Source organism: Lissotriton vulgaris, chromosome 8, assembly GCF_964263255.1.
Source record: "Lissotriton vulgaris chromosome 8, aLisVul1.2, whole genome shotgun sequence".
Lineage (NCBI taxonomy): Eukaryota > Metazoa > Chordata > Amphibia > Caudata > Salamandridae > Lissotriton > Lissotriton vulgaris.
Genome location: NC_141696.1, coordinates 735,707,888 through 735,723,870, shown reverse-complemented (window position 1 = coordinate 735,723,870; position 15,983 = coordinate 735,707,888). Strand labels below are relative to the sequence as shown.

Sequence of the window (15,983 nt, the reverse complement as noted above, 5' to 3'; positions counted from 1 at the left end):
GATTAATTTCCTATTATCTTCGTTGTCATGCAGGCTTAGAGGATAGGCTGGGTGTTAATCAAAGTGAGAGGTGAAACAGCTAATTAGGTCTTATTGACCAGTACTCATTTTCCCATATCAAACCTCTTTATTAACAAAAGCAGCTCCAGTGAGTATGTGACAGAGTGCCTGTTTGCATAGCTTGTTCCCACGCTTGCTTTTTTAAGGTTGGCTGCTTTAGTTCTGTAGGTGACCTCTCGTGATAACTTCTTAAATAAAATACAATAAGACGTACAGAGAGAATATGATTTTTATCAACCATATTTAACTGTTTGCTTTCATAGTTTGTCATTGCTTGGATATGTTGTCCATCAAGTGTGTAATATTTTGTGGTTGATTAAATCCCCCCGTTTTTTCCCATTAGGTTTTGGTGATCGGACATCAAGTTCTGCTTTCCTCAGGCTAGAGCCAATGTGCGGTCTTTGATGTATTTAATTTGTTCACATGGTGACTTTTGAATATAGAGACGTGCATGCTGTTTGGATGCACTATCCTATCAAAAAGTCACAGTGTTGCTCCCTAATTGCACCTGTTTGTTCGTTTTACATGCTGTCGTGCTGGTTTTACACGTTTGTTTTTTTCACTAAACGTCATGCTCACATAGGCTTTCTTAAAGATGGAACAGAGGTATTCCCTCTTTGTCAGAAGTATCTACTGTGCAATATTTTACTTTGTATGCCTTTTAAGCAAACTTCATCTTCTCACTCCTTTTCACTGTAGTCTTCTTTCACAGCTTCCATATTGTTGTAAGTCAAGGTGTTCATCATTCCTGGATTTTCTTTCCAGAATAAATGGCAGGGGCAACCCACAGTAATTCATCCTTTACCAAGCTCTTCCACTAGCAAAAAGCCAGACCTATATAGACTTTGCAGGTGCTTGTTATTAACATTGCATTTAGGCTCCCTTGTATGCCCATTTTCCTAGGTATAATGTGTTAGATTCTGGAACGGTTAAATATCTTCTCCGTTGGGGTGAAAGGGTGATAGTGCCACCTTTTGTCTCTCTCCTGTGTAAGCATATATGTATCCCATCCGAGGCGAGACACCAGTTTTAAACTAATAGCTACTTTTACTTGATGTACGGAGTCCATTGTCATTTATAGGGAAACTTTCAAGCCAGCAGTTTAATCAATGTAGGCTCAATTCACAGAAGAGTGTGTGTGTGTGTGTGTTTGTGTTTATATATATATATATCTCCAAACAGTCTGAAATCGGTGCGCTCCTTTCCTAGCGGGTGGCGATTTCGAGGCCAGACCAAGCCTCGTGATTAATTAACCAGCAACTTCCAAAGAAAATCGCACTCCCGAACACAGGAACTTTTTCTTGAAGCTTATTTATTTAAGCATAGTGAAATCTGCCACCTTCACCACCCACCAACGTTTCGAACAAGAAATGTTCTTTTTCACGGTATTGTGAGTCCGTTTTTTGTTTCACAATTATATAGTGTAAATTACAAACAACCAGAGAGATGCATTCTGGTAATTATAGTTTCAAAGTATTTCAGCTATTTACATATTCAAATCAAGCTTTATCAAAACGTGGTACTTGTGACATATTTCATTTATGGCTCAGTTAATAACATATTATTGACTATATATGTTTCTCTTATTGAAGATACATATTTATATCACTGTATGGCTGTCACTGCACATAGGAAACTAGGTATAGTCATTCATAGGGAAACTTTCAAGCCAGCAGTTTCACCAATGTAGGCTCAATTCACAGAAGAGTGTGTGTGTGTGTGTGTGTGTGTGTGTGTGTATGTATGTATGTGTGTGTGTGTATATATATATATGTATATATATATTAAAACATGTACAGTTACTCATTGCTTTGTGAACATTTCACTGTTTATCAGTTACCAAATTTACATAAATACATGTGCATAAATTATGATGGCGGTTTCTGGAAGTTTGATATCCACATTATTACGGGTGAGGCCTGCACATTACAAAGATTCCAAATGTGTAGGGCATGAAATTTCACATTTTAGGTCTCGTCTACAGACCTCTTCTTAGTCTATAGATTAAGACTTATTCTGTATAATACAATATACGTACTGTTGACAACGGCTTTCTTGCCAAATCTCATTTGCTTGTTTCTTATCCAGTCGCTTTCATTTCTCTTGTGTTTGCCCTTCCTCTTGAGCATAGCCTCTTTACCATCCTTTTGACTGGATGACCTACATCCTTCCATGAATCACATCAGGTAACTACTTTTTAGATTTCGTCTGAGACAGGGTATGCGTTGTTGCTTGTGAGACATTTTGTTTAATTACAGGGGGCTTAGGGCCCAGCCTTGCAAATCCTTGGTTGGCTTACTCACTCTTATTTCCTTGCTTCTCTTTGATTGGCGATTACTGGCTTCACTTCCTCTTCAGGTGTTTTTTTCTTCTCTGTACTCCTCCACCCCCCACCCCGCTATGCTTCTCCCATTACTCCTACGCCCTTTCCATGTTGCTTATCGGGTCTCTTCCCCCATTGCTTTGTTGGTTGACCTGGATCTCTTGCCCCCTCCTGCTTTGTTGCATACCCCCTCCCGTTCTGCCGCAAAAAAGCTGTTATGAAGCCAGCCCTCACTGCGTCATAGCTTCTTTTAACTTTTAACCATAATGAACAGTAGCCGTACTACTGTAAAATATGGTAAACTGACATGGACTAACCAATAGCTCTCACGCAAGATCGATTGGCTTTGCCAAGGCTGGTTTACTTTGAATGCCACATTTCATGGCAGGGCATGTTTAATTGCTCTCTACTTTTTTGCTTACATTACACCATCCTGTCCAATTTAAAAAAATATATAATTCAAGTTGTCTTGTGTCCCCCCCCCCCCCCCCCCCCTTTATTTAAAAGAGTAAAACTTTTTAGGTAGTCCTGACACTCGCAATTTTCTACAAGACTTATTCTTTCTGGAAAACTGGCATTTATCCTATTTTTAATTCAGTAACCCAAGAAGGGTCGTCCATCTCTGACCGGTACATGGCCGCTGTGTAATGTGCATGTACATGCACCATTACATTTGTGCTAAATATCTGATTAGTAATTACCTTTGTGCACCGATAGGTCATCAAGCTGGGGCTGCTGCAGTGCCATAATGATTATCCAGTATTATGGGTATCTTTCATAGATTCACATGCCTGAATCATTCCCCGTCGTCGGGGTGGGAGTCCCCGGTATATAAAAATAGTAATGTCATAAAGACATATATATACACTAATAGGCCAGAGGCCTCACATTAGTAACCTATCTGAGTCTTTTTGTAAAAAGGACCAAACTTTGTCCAGGAGCCAATCAGCTACTACCACCCTCTAGAACCTTCCTGGAAGGAGCCCTAGTCCCTCAGATTTTCTACCGCACGTCGTGCTAAGGGAGTCTCCACTGAGCTCTGCTCCAGGTTTCTGGTATTTCTGGATTTATTCCATATTTTTCTCTTCATATTTACTCTTGTGAAGGAGGGCTAGAGCCTACTATGTTTACCACTCCTGGAAAAGGGGCTCTTTAGACCTTGTGCCTCGTGTAGTAAGCTGAGACTACATGTAGATGACAAACATGAAGACTGCCTTTACTGTCTCTACCCTGACCATTCTGCCAAGGACTGTAAGGTCTGCCGCACTTTCTCTGTCTAAACTCTTAAAGACCGAGAGGGACGCCTGCTTCTGTGGTTTCAGAGATGAAGGACAAGGATCAAGCAGTCTCCTCAGGTGAGAGTGAGTGTTCCTTTAGGAGCTCACACTCCTCTTCTAAAAGGCCGAGACAGACATCTCCAGGTCCGTCTAACATGCCTCCTCAAAAGAAGACTCCAAAGTCTTCAGAGGATCGTTCAAAAACCATGGCAGTTAAGACTTCTCTTCAGGAAACCACCTTTAAGAAGCCTGTGCTGGTGTCTTCTGCCATGCCTGTGACAGCGTCGACAGTCACCATCTCTACGTCGACAGCATCGGCCTTCACCACCTTGACGACATCTACTTCAACTTCCTCGTCGTCGGGTAGGTCTAAAACATCTATTCCTGTCAAAAGAACGTCGACGACGCCTTCGTCGACAACAGCCCCTTCGTCGACTAAAGTCCGTCGACGACCACCTCGTCGACAATGTCTTAGACGACGAAGCCATTGACGTCGACACCAGCGTCGATGAAGCCATCGACACCAGCGTCGATGAAGCCATCGACACCAGCGTCGACTAAGCAGTCGACAAAGAAATCACCGTCGGCGACGATACCGTCGACGACATCGTCGTTGGTGAAGATGACAGAGGTTCGCTGTGGCTGTCAGCATCCCACTGTCGTCGATCACCCCGTTGACGGGCCCGTCGACAGAAGGCTCTCCCAAGCTGAAGTATAACTATACACACTTCAGGATGTCTACGCGTACGATGAGGCCAGAAGCAACGTCTCCTAGCGGAGTCCAGTCACTGCCACCACTGGAGACTGAGGACTCTGATGATGGCGCCATGTTCCCCACTGCAACAAGTCCGTCAGAGTTAAATGTCAAGGTCCATGAGAGTTCGGATTATGAAGATATGGGTCAGGCAGAAGTCCTGTACCAGGAGGAATATCATTCGCCTCCTCCTTCACAATCTATGATGTGCCTCCCAGCCTCAATTGTCACGGACCTCCAATTCCTTATAGTGGACTACAAGAAGCGGTTTCCTCCTACTCCGCCACCTCCAGTAGTGTCACCACAAACCGTGACACCAGCTCCTACTCCTCGCACTAGACCACCTCTGCTGGTAATTACTCCAGATCCTGTATCTTTGCCTCCACAACAATCTTCGGATGAAGAGGAAGCAGTGGAAGAAGACGAGGAGGGTCAACAGGAAGAGGGAGAAATACAGGATGACGAGTGGAATGACTACATCATTTCACATCCAGCATCCCCAGACCAGGCACAGGCGGATTCCCCTCCAGAAGACATCGGGGGGTTTCATAATGTTATAGAACGAGCAGCAGCAAGGTTCAAAATAGAGATCACCACGCAACCTCAGGACTGCTTCTTATACGACTTTAAGGAGCCATTCAAGAAGGCAGTCCGGTCAATCCCTATTATTGACCACATCTGGGACCAGAGGATAAAGATAATGCAAAACCCCTCATCTCTACTTCCATTGCCGACCAGACTTGATAAGAAATATAAGGCCCCGGACACTGCTCCGGCATGCCTTACAGGCCATACTAAACCGGAGTCCGTGATTACACAGGCCGCGCAGCGGAAATCCAACAACCCGGCTGCCGCACTGACTGTGCCTCCGGACAAGGAAGGCCGTAAACTTGATAACATCGGGAAGAGGTTCTCGTCGATGTCGGCCATCAACGTCAGGGCGGCAAACTCGCTTGCGCTCTTGGGACGCTACAATCGCCAGATGTGGGCAGATGTTGCCCCATACCTAGGCACACTGCCAGAGGAGCAGAAAGAGGTCAAGAAGATCCTCCTTGAAGGAGAGCGGTCCGCCTCAGAGATTATTGATGTGGCGATGGATATTGCCTCTGCAGGATTTCGTCAGCTGGCGGGGGCGGCTGTCCTTAGGCGCCAAGGCTGGCTGAAAGCTACGTCTTTCCGGCCGGAAGTCCAAGCCAAGGTACTGGACATGCCGTTCGACGGCGAGCTTCTCTTAGGGAAGCAGATTGATGAGATGCTCCAGGGTATCAAGAAAGATACCGAGACCGCAAAATCCCTGGGTACCCTCCAGTACAAGAATACTTACTTTCGGGGCTCCAGAGGAAGAGGCCAGCAAACAAGAGGTGGATACCAGGGGTACAAATCCTCCTATGGCTTGTCCCAGCAATACAAGCCTCAATACCAACAGAGGCAGCAACAAGGCCAGTCTTCTTACAATAAGTCCTCCTTTCGAGGGAGAGGAGGAAAGAAAGATCCCCCCAGAAGACAGTGACTTCTTTCTCCAACAGGCCTCCACTTCTTCTCCATGTTACGTAGTTGGAGGCAACATTTCCAACTTCCTCCACAATTAGCAAAAAATAACTACGGATCGTTGGGTTCTCCAACTGGTTCGGTTCGGGCATACTCTGGAGTTTGTGGACACTCCTCCTTCGAACCCACCATGTCCCACGCAACACAAGAATCTTCATCTTCTTCAAGCGGAACTCTCACTAATCCTTCAGAAAGGAGCCGTAGAAAGAGTTCCCAGAGGTCAGAGGGGGAAAGGATTCTATTCACGGTTCTTCATGATACGAAAAAAGGAGAAGAAATGGAGACTTATACTGGATCTAAGGAACCTCAACACATACCTCAGAAAACAATCGTTCCGGATGGTATCCATTCAAGAGGTGTTACAACTACTCAATTCCAGGGATTTCATGGTGTCCTTAGACATCCAGGACGCCTATTTTCGCACACTCATCCACAAAAGTCTCCGCCAATTCCTAAGGTTCACTGTGTCGGGCAGACATTACCAGTTCAGAGTGTTGCCATTCGGCCTGAAGTCGGCGCCACGCATTTTTACAAAATGCCTATCTCCAGTGGCAGCTTACCTTCGCCAGCAACATCATCAGGTATTCCCCTACCTGGACGACTGGCTCATCAAGTCTCCCACTCTAGAAGGCGTGAACAGGTCTTCCAACGCCTGTCTTCAGCTCTTCGAGAGTCTAGGACTTATACTCAACCAGGAAAAGTCAGTACTGCAGCCTTCTCAACGCCTCACTTTCCTGGGAGCAATTCTAGACATGCATCAGAAGAAGGCCTTTCCATCACAGGAGCGTCAGGCCAAGCTGAGGTCGCTGGCAGCACACATTCAGCTAAAAAAGACCATCAAGGTGCGACTTCAAGTCATTGCTAGGAATGATGTCCTCCAACATCCTCCTAATACCACACTGCCGCCTCCGTATGCGTCCCTTACAGGAGGCGTTATCATCTCAGTGGCTCCAGTGTACGGGATCATTCGACGATCTACTCAGGATCACTCCATTCATGGTGAAGGCCCTGCACTGGTGGCTTCAAACAAAAAACCTGAACCAGGGCCTACCATTCCTGCTTCCAATCTCCCCACACGTGATAACAGGTGCATCACTGGAAGGATGAAGTGCGTTCCTGCAGGAACTTCAGATACATGGTCAGTGGTCACCAGCCGAAAAACTGCTCCACATCAACTTGTTAGAGTTGAGGGCAGTATACCTGGCTCTTCGAGCGTTGCTGCCCAGAATCAGGAATTCCCCAGTGCTTGTGAGGACGGACAACACCACCACAATGCACTACTTAAAAAAGCAAGGGGCAACTCGATCCATGACGTTGTCTCAAGAATCGCAGCGAATTTGGGAGTGGCTACTCTAGCACAACATTTCACTGAGAGCGGAATACGTCCCAGGAGCAGACAGCACCCTGGCGGACTCACTAAGCAGTCAACGCTCCATTTGCCACGAGTGGGAGCTCGACCAACATGCTCTCGAGGCAGTATTCTCCCGATGGGGCAGACCTCACCTGGATCTATTTGCGACTGAGAAAAACGCAAAATGCCAACATTATGCAAGCTGGCTTCCCCAGAAAGGATCTCTAGGGGATGCATTTTCGATTGCATGGTGGAACGTATTTGCTTACGCCTTTCCTCCATTTCCCCTGATCTCCAGGGTCCTTCGGAAACTGAAAGCGGAGCATTGCACACTGATCCTAATCTCCCCAGCGTGGCCACGCCAACACTGGTTTACAGAACTCCACCTTCTATCGCTGGAGCCTCCGATTCCTTTCAGGCCTTACCCGCATCTCCTCACTATCCCCCACGGGCAAGTCCAGCATCCAGATCTTAACTCTCTCAGATTATCGGCTTGGCTCCTGAGTTCAGAGAATTCCGGGAATTAGATATCCCTCAGGACTGCAGGGTCATCTTAGCCTGGGCCCGGGCTGACCGTACCAATAAGACTTATTCTCTTAAGTGGAAGAGATTCTGTTTATGGTGTAAAGCTAACAAACTGCACCCGTTCTCGTCATCTCCGGCACAACTGCTGCCCTACCTGCTTCACCTGGCCAGCCCCGGATTGGCTCATGCCTCAATCAAGGTCCACTTGGCAGCCAAATCTCGGTTCAGACGCTCTTCGTCTGGTGTTTCCCTATGGTCCAATAGACTGGTCAAGCAGTTTCTGAAAGGCTTATTCAGGACTTATCCTCCAGTGAGACCTTTACCACCTACATGGCAGCTCAATATTGTCCTGGCGCAGTTGATGAAACACCCCTTTGAGCCGATGCATAAAGCGGATCTCAAATACTTGTCATGGAAAACAGCTCTCTTGCTGGCTCTCACGTCAGTAAGGAGGGGTGAGTGAGCTGCAGGCTTTCTGTATTCAGGACCCGTTCCTTCAGTTTTAACAGGACAGTCATTCTACGGACCAACCCCAAATTCATACCAAAGGTTCCGTCCGCTTTCTATCTAAACAAACCTATTGTCCTGAGATCTTTCTTCCCTAATCCATCTTAATCAGCGGAGAGATCTCTACATTCCTTAGATCTGAAGAGATGTCTGAAATTCTACCTTCATAGAAAAGAACAATTTCGCAAGTCCAACCAATTATTTATTGCCTTCAGCAGGCCCAGGAAGGGCCTACCATTGACAAAGCAGAGCATTTCAAGGTGGATCTCTGCAGCCATTGCCTTCTGCCACCAACAGGCGGGACATCCTCTGCCCGCCAGAGTTCGGGCTCATTCCACTAGAGCGGTTTCCACCTCCATGGCGCTCTTTTCTGGGGTGCCCATTGTCGACATTTGCCGAACGACGAGATGGAAGATATCACATACGTTCACAAAGCACTACTGCTTGGATTCGGAACTCATGAAGGATGCAGCAGTGGGACAGGCGTGCTCCGTCATCTATTTCATTAGAGGTGAGCCTTCTTCCCTTCATCCCACCTTTCCTATTTCCTGATTGCACATTTCTTATCTGGCTACTGTTTGCAGTTTATTATGTTACACTATTGATAAGGTATTATCAAGTGTCTTACATGCTATATTATGCGAAATGTGCTGCCTACTACTTGCTACTCTGATTCAGGCATGTGAATCTATGAAAGATACCCATAATACTGGATAAGAAATGCGTTACTTACCTGTAACTGCAGTTATCCAGTATTGGTATCTTTCATAGATTCACATGCAACCCACCCGCCTCCCCAGGAAGGGCTCACCTTGGTTCTCTCAGTAGGTACTACTTAGCACTGTGCTTACGAAAATCTGAGGGACTAGAGCTCCTTCCAGGAAGGTTCTAGAGGGTGGTAGTAGTTGATTGGCTCCTGGCCAAAGTTTGGTCCTTTTTGCAAAAGGACTCAGATAGGTTACTAATGTGAGGCCTCTGGCCTATTAGTGTATATATGTCTTTATGACATTACTATTTTTATATACCGGGGACTCCCACCCCGACAACGGGGAATGATTTAGGCATGTGAATCTATGAAAGTTACAGGTAAGTAACGCATTTCTTACTCTGACATCTGTGTCTGATCACTCTGGTGCTTTTTTTGTTGCTTTTGGCTGAGCAGCATTGTCAAAAAGCTTTAGTAAAGCTAAAGACTAGATGTGTATGCACCTAGCCCTGCCTTTGGTAGTTTGGTTATAATGAAAGCCAGGTCGTCAGCTGCTTTTAGAATTCAGGAAGAAAGTAGGAGGCTCTGATGTGGATTTCGAGGCTGTTTTATTGCTTAAGGAGTGATATAAGAGAATGCCCGTATTGCAGATCTAGTTCTTTGTATGCGTAGGATGTGTGTGAGTAGGAGTCTTGCTGAGCGGAGGTGGTTGGTGGTAAGAGATAACTACTTCCCGTGGGGTGCGGGCCTATGTTGGGTAGTGTTGTGAACATTTGTGTGAGGAGTTTCAAATTGGCACATTTGTATTTTGGGAGCCAGTGGAGCTCTCTGAGGTGTGTTGTGATGTCATTTCTGTATGGGAGGTTGAGGATGAATCTGGCTGTCAAGTTCTGGATGGTTTGTAGTCTTCCAGTGAGTTGCTTGGTGAGTCTGGTGTAGAAGGTGTTCCCTTAGTCCAGCTTGCTCTTGTCTAGAGCATGAGTGACCATTTTTCTAGTGTTATTTGGGAGCCATTTTAAGATCTTCCTCCGCATCTTCAGGGTGTGGAAGCAGGATGTAGTGACTTTGCTTGTGTGGTTATGTTCAGTTTGCTTTTGATGGTTAATCTGAGGTTCCAATTGTGGGTCCGAGTTTGGCCAGTCACCAGTTGGAGTTCAGTCCCATTGTGAGGTGTTCCCGACAAAGATTTCTAATTCTGTCTTGTAGGTGTTGAAGTTGAGACAGTTGGTTTTCAACCAGTTGGCAACTACGAGCATGCAGGCGGTGTACTTCCTTTTGTTTGGTTTCTTGTCTGAAGAGGGAGAGCAATAGTTGTACCCAAACCTGTCATCTTTGTTGATTTTGCTCATAGATAGCCAATTGTCTTAATTCCGCCACTAACTAGCGTTAGTGTTGTCTGTTGCCCAACATCCTGTTAAGTCTTATGCCAGCCTTGCAAGGGATAAAGGCTCTTTCATTAAGTCCTTGGGTTCTGCTTGACCTGCCAGCTATTAAGATCTCCACAGCCAGCGCTTCAAGCCACTGAGCTATTTTTTCGATACACTACATAATTGCTAGATCCCAGTCTGGATTATTTGGCATTTGTGTGTTTTGGCGCTGCTCATTAATTTCAGGTTCTGTGCTGAATGTCCTGATTGCCTACAAACGTTCAGCCCTTCTGCACAAGAGTGGCAACGTTTGCTTGAAGAGTTGCACAAATGGTAAACCTGCTTTCTAGCACAGGTTTTTCTGTGTTCCCATGACGGGCTCCCGAGATCCGCCTGGACATGCCAGTGTTGTAATGCCGCGTCGGTCTTGGTTGCATCGACGTGCGGTGTGTGCACGCAGCTGACGTCACGGGTCATGGGCCTCCTGCACTGGCAGCGTAATGTCGTCACCCGCAAGGGAGGCACCGTGCAGCTGTTGGCATGGTGCTGCGAACCTCACTGAAAGCGTTAAATACTTAGCATGTCTAATGGTGCTCATTCAAAAGGATACGTTGCAAGCATGCTAGAGTTAAGCGCTTCTTTCGGTTTTTTCGTTTTCCTCAGCACGAAGAGGAAACGTACGTGCTTTTAGGGAGCATTAACCTTTTATGAAACCTAGATGCTTTATTATGTATGTGACTTTGCGACTTTCTTGGCCGCTAGCTGATCAGACTTTATTTTCAGTGGCATTGGCCTAGTGTACGTCACCCAGCCCCCTTTTTAACATCTACACCGCCGGCGGTGCGTGTAAGTAAAGAGGCGTTAACATTCAGGGCATGTCATCTCACTCTGAGCGGTGCATTGGAGTTCTGTGAGTTAAACCCCGTGACGTGTGGGGTTACAAATAGAACCAATTTTCCCTGCAACAGCACGAATCCTTTCAGTAGGGTTTCCCTTTATCGGATATTTAAAAACGCCTGCTGTGACGGCGTTCAGAATGCATTTAATGAGCTGAGAGGTTTATTAATAGATCTTCGGAGTGAGACCATTATTTCTAATTAGTTATTAACCTTTAAATCCCTTATAAGGCAGGTGACCTAATATATTTCACGTCGCATTCGCTGTTCAAGTAATGTGTTTTTAGAGTTGCCGATCTGTGCTACCCCGATGAGGATGTTTGCAGAACCTCATGCGCTAATTTTCACTTTGTTAAACGCTTTCCATCTACGCTATTTCCTGTTCAAATTTCCTGTAATTACTAGCAAGCTAAAGAGCTCTGCTGACAAAGGCGTCTTAAAAGCTTGGTTCTGCATATCCCTGCTGCATGGGGTGAGGCGCAGTCCGCGCACCTCTCCCGGTATGTGCTTTGGAACCTGTTGAACTGTATGGTTAATAGTTTTGCGTGCGCGTACTTTTGCAAACCGCTAGTGGGCCACGACACTTGCGACACCTTTTTTGCTTGTGCTGGCTTTAAATCTGCATTGAAGTCCATAGTGTTTGTTAAAAGTTTTACTACAGGTCCCAGAACGCAGCTGCAAAAAGTCCTTCAAAGTACGACAGGAACCCCTCCATTTTTAGGTTTTGCCTAGCGGAAGCTGCGCTCTGCGCAGCTTTTCCGCGCAGGCGAAATCCTGTTGAGAACTGTAGGGTGCTTTGGGTCGGCCCTCGTCGTTGATTGGCTGGCTCCGTAAACGGAGCCTTGCCATTGGACGAGGGGCCTGTCCGTCAATGCCGGACCAGACACGGGGGCGTTCCCGACATTCTTTGGCTTTTGCCGACGTCACGGGACGCCGGGAACGCCCCCGTGTCTGGTCCGGCATTGCCGGCACTTCTGCGTCTCTCCTAACCTCGTGACTGGCCGGCCGGCCAATCCTAGCGCGGCCGGCCGGAAGTGCCCGCCCCCCGCAGCCCGGGGGAAGAAGGAAGACGGCAAGCAGTATGGCGGCGCCCGCGGGGCTCCCGTGGCCTGGAGGGAACCGCCGCCGTCGATGTTGCCGGTCTCCCATGCCGAAGAGGGAGACCGGAGAAGTGCCGCCGTCGCAAGGTGCAGGTGAGTCAAATTTGTGCTCCCGTCCCCGTTCCCGCCCCCCTCCCGCTGGTGACCGCTCCCCGCAGACTCCCCTCCCCCTGGTCTCCGTTGTTCCCACCCCCTCTCCTGCTCGCAGCGTCTCCCGTCCCCGTTCCCGCCCCCCTCAGCCGGGCAGATGTTGAATGGCTGTGTCCGACAGGAAGGGGCTCAGGGGGATGGAGCTGTGTGCACGGAGGGGAGGGTAGGATAGGGGAGAGGGGTCAGATGGATAGAGGTCCCTGGAGGCCCGAGGGAGCAAGTCAGGATAGCATGGGGGGGGGGGAGACAAGGCACTGCTGTGAGCAGTGGAGTTAGGGGCGCTAGCGCTGGCTAACAATGAAGGGGTGGGAGGAGGTAGACTAGGGTGCTGACTGTGATGACTTGACTCGGTCACAACGGGCCATGAGGGCTAATTATTAGTGAGAAATAAGGTATCTGGGAGGGGGGCATTTCTAGCCGCTATACGGTCAGAGAATGGCGGTGGAGAGGAAGGATCTGGACTCTGGTGCCATTGACCATGTGCCTGCTACAATCGCTTGGTAACTGTACTCCTGTAAAGCGCTCTTACGCCACTTGACCATGTACCTGCTGTAATTGTTTGGCACCTGCACTCTTTTAAAACGTTCTGGTACTTCCAGGCCACGTGCCTCCAATAATTGTTTGGCAATTGTACTTCTGTGAAGTACTATGGTGCCAAGTGACGTGACCATCTGCCTGCTATAATAGTTTGGTACCTGTGCTCTACTCCTGTAAAGCGCTCTGATGCATCCGGCCATGTGCCTGCTATGATAGTACTCCTCTAAAGCGCCCTTAAGCCTCCGGCCATGTGCCTGCTATAATAGTTTGGTGCATGTACTCCTGTAAAGCGCTCGAATGCCTCCGTGCCATGTGCCTGCTATCATAGTTTGGTGCCTGTACTCCTGTAAAGCGCTCGAATGCCTCCGTGCCATGTGCCTGCTATCATAGTTTGGTGCCTGTACTCCTGTAAAGCGCTCTGATGCATCCGGCCATGTGCCTGCTATGATAGTTTGGTGCATGTAAAGCGCTCGAATGCCTCCGTGCCATGTGCCTGCTATCATAGTTTCGTACCTGTACTACTGTAAAGCGCTCGGATGCCTCTGTGCCATGTGCCTGCTATCATAGTTTGGTGCCTGTACTCCTGTAAAGCGCCCTTAAGCCTCCGGCCATGTGCCTGCTATAATAGTTTGGCACCTGTACTCCTGCCAGGCGCCCTGAGGCCCCCGCTATATATAAGCACATCAATAAATAAGCGAGGTCGGGGCGCTGCCTGCTCTGCGCCTGCTCGCGGCACTAAGACCCGGGAAGCTGCCTGTGCCTGCCTGCCGCAGCCCTGCCTGCTGTGGCACACGCGCTGCGCTCTGCCTGCTCGCCTGCTGCCTGCCCCGGCTCCGGCGGAGCAGGTGTGGTGGAGGATGGCGAGGCGGCGCAGGCAGCAGCAGCAGCCCGGGGAGGGGGGCGGGGGGGCTGTGGAGGAGTGCAAGGGAGGGGCCGGGGAGTGCCTGCTCCGGAGCCCTCGTGGGGCAGAGATTAATGTGTGTTTATACATGTAGACAAACCTGCGAGCGGAGCGCCGTGTGCCTGTGTGCGTGTGTGTGCGTGCCTGTGTGAGTGAGTGCCTGCTGCTGCCTGCCTGTCACGGCGCAGGGAGTGCGGGGAGCAGACGGGAGGGCACCAGGCAGCAGCGGCAGCGATGGTACTCATTCTCAACCACATCCTCATCGCAGTCCTTCAATTTTTCAGACGGGGCCAGCAGGTCTTCCTGAAGGCGGAGGAGAAGCCGGCATGCTCGCTTGGGTATCCATGGAAATACAACTTGTATAGGCAACTTCAAGATAAACCTGATAACCACAATCTTGCTCTGTATAGTTATTTTAAGGCTAGTTAAATGGTTTACATAGCACCTCTCTTTTTGGATCAGCAAATTGGTTTAGAAGTTAAGGGATGCAAACTACTTTCTCGGACCCTGTTGCTTGCTTGTGACCCTGTTGCTTGCTTGTGACCCTGTTGCTTGCTTGTGACCCTGTTTTCGTGCCTCTGTTGCCTGCTTGTGACCCTGTTTTCGTGCCTCTGTTGCCTGCTTGTGACGCTGTTTTTGTGCCTCTGTTGCCTGCTTGTGACCCTGTTTTCGTGCCTCTGTTGCCTGCTTGTGACCCTGTTTACGTGCCTCTGTTGCCTGCTTGTGGCCCTGTTTACGTGCCTCTGTTGCCTGCTTGTGGCCCTCTTTACGTGCCCCTGTTGCTTGCTTGTGACCCTGTTGCTTGCTTGTGACCCTGTTGCTTGCTTGTGACCCTGTTTTCGTGCCTCTGTTGCCTGCTTGGGACCCTCTTTTCGTGCCACTGTTGCCTGCTTGGGACCCTGTTTTCGTGCCTCTGTTGCCTGCTTGGGACCCTGTTTTCGTGCCTCTGTTGACTGCTTGGGACCCTGTTGCTTGCTTGTGACCCTGTTGCTTGCTTGTGACCCTGTTTTCGTGCCTCTGTTGCCTGCGGGGGGGCTCGCAGCGAGCCCACAGTGTGTGGGGTGGGGCTCGCAGTGTGTGGGGGGCTCTGTGTGGGTGTGTGTGTGGGGGGGCTCTGTGTGGGTGTGTGTGGGGGGCTTTGTGTGGCTGTGTGTGGGGGGGCTCTGTGTGGGTGTGTGTGTGGGGGGGGGGTTTGTGTGTGTTGGGGGGGCTCTCTGTGGGTGTTGGTGTGTGTCATTTGCAAGAGATAAAGCTAGTGGCATTGTAAATGACAATGCCATTTATTTATGTTAAAAAAAAAAACATAAATAAAAATAATGTCAAGAGCAATGCCAATCGCTCTAACTTTAACAAAGGCAAAACCATTGCATTGTAAATGCTTGTTTTTAATGAGTATGCCTTAAAAAAGGATGCCACTGATCCAGCTCTACTCACCCCGACAGCCACTTCTCTCTCATGTCTCCTGGTTCTTGGATGCTCTTGCCTACTCCCCCGATGATTGCACAGTAAAGCTCGCCCTTGGAGACCACCTTTCCCTCTCCAGACTCGGGGCTGACGCTCCTGTATAACAATGATAACATTACCTTACTGCCCACTTCCAACAGAATGTGCACGTTTATATTGATAAAAATGAGTACGGAGCACTAGACTGTCATCTCTTTGCTCCTCGTCTCTTCTACATAAATGCAGCTACACGTTTGAATTTTAAGAGTGGTTACATTTATTTCTTCCCTTTAAATATGGGAATCTGAATGATGCTCCTCTTGTAACCTCTGTAAAGCACACATTTGTGAAGTGCTCATTTCTTGTGTAGCCATTGCTGCATAAAACAAAATAAATGTTACCTAGTCATCCAAAGCTGCCAGGGTGTATCGCAGGTAACTGAACCAAAACCACGATGTACAACTGCTAAGCCAACCAGACTGGAAGATTTCGCAAAATTGATTACGATCCATTGTTTTTGTTTTTTTCTGCTCTGTTC

General features: G+C 48.2%; 1 protein-coding gene across 30 annotated transcripts in view; it reads left to right on the top strand.

The window, feature by feature from the left end:
- The window catches only part of MBNL2 (muscleblind like splicing regulator 2), a 658,937-nt gene that overhangs the window by 302,643 nt on the left and 340,311 nt on the right, over positions 1-15,983 (top strand). The gene's annotated exons all lie outside the window — the stretch shown is intronic.